Source organism: Sinocyclocheilus grahami, unplaced genomic scaffold (assembly GCF_001515645.1).
Source record: "Sinocyclocheilus grahami isolate Dianchi unplaced genomic scaffold, SAMN03320097.WGS_v1.1 scaffold1024.1, whole genome shotgun sequence".
Lineage (NCBI taxonomy): Eukaryota > Metazoa > Chordata > Actinopteri > Cypriniformes > Cyprinidae > Sinocyclocheilus > Sinocyclocheilus grahami.
This window is the reverse complement of record NW_015506203.1, coordinates 38,731-40,271: the sequence shown is the minus strand read 5'-3', so window position 1 is coordinate 40,271 and position 1,541 is coordinate 38,731.

The following is a 1,541-nucleotide window of genomic DNA, read 5'->3' as shown; positions in this document are numbered from 1 at the left end:
GATGCTGATGCTGACTCTGCATCAGAAACGCGACGTCAAGCGAGGATCTAAAAGTAGGCGGAGCTTATTTAAAAAACTACGATTTAATTTTTTTTTTAAGTTTACGTTTGAAACGACATTTTTAAAAATCTCTTTATATGTCTTTATCAAAGTATAAACGATCTACTTTGCATATCGACGTTTAAAATTAAATTTTAAATAAAAATTATGATACACGTATAATCACGATACAATAATCTATTAAGTATGTTCAGTTATTACATTTGTATTATTTACATTTTATTCTCAATCTTCATTTGACCCTCTAACTTTAGCACTCTCTATTCTAACTATTTTATCTATTTGTATTCTTTTTTTTTAATATAAAACAACAACAACACTAGCCCCTTTAACACTTGCACTTTCTATTCTATTTCTATCCTAGCTACTTCTTTTCTTGTTTCTATTATAAAAAAATTATTATTCTATTTCTATCCTTGATTTCTTTTGATTTATTATAAAAAATGATCCTCTAACACTAGCATTCTCTATACTTTTTCTATTCTATCTACTTGTTGTCTTTTTATTTATTTACGTCTTTTTACTAATGAGGACAATAAAAGCAGTCAAAACTAACAAAAGAGCAACAATATATAAGTGCAAATGACAAGTCTCGGTTACACATACACACACACGCACACATATATACACACATACATACATATATTATACACAAACACACACACACACACATATATACACACATACATACATATATTATACACACACACACACACACACACATATATACACACATACATACATATATTATACACACACACACATATATATACACACATACATACATATATTATACACACACACACACATGTACACGCACACACACACACACACACACACACACACATGTACACACACACACACACACACACACACAAAGAAGATAAATATAGATAAAGTAGAATTAAAATAGAATAGAAAGTGCTAGAGTTAGAGTTAGAGGGTCAAATTTTATTGATATTAATTGCTTCTGCTGTTCTCATTGAAGTCGCTCTGGATAAAAGCGTCTGCTAAATTACTACATGTAAATGTGATCAAATTATCTATTATTTTAAAGCATCGCAATGTCACGTGTTACTTGTTACTTTTCTCAGCGCTGGCCAAAATGGACCAATCAGAGTGCTCCTCTGAGCCCTTAAGCGCCCCCTTGTGGAAGAAAACCAGTATTACATCAAGCAATAACTCGGGTGCCAAACGTTTTTTATAATCTTTGAAATTTCACACCGTTTTGTCTTGTGGGCATCACAGATCTCATATTCATCATAGACCGAAAACTGAATTATTATTATTATTATTATTTAATTATGACCGTGATTTGTTTTGAGCGAAAAACTAAATCTGTGGCCTGAGGTGGCGTTGATTTGCCACCAGAGGGTAATGTTACGCAAACATTTCTTGACATACGTTCTCATTTGAGCGCTTTACCTGTTTAATGATTCGTTTAAGGAATATTTCCATAACTTCAAGCTGTCATTTGATAA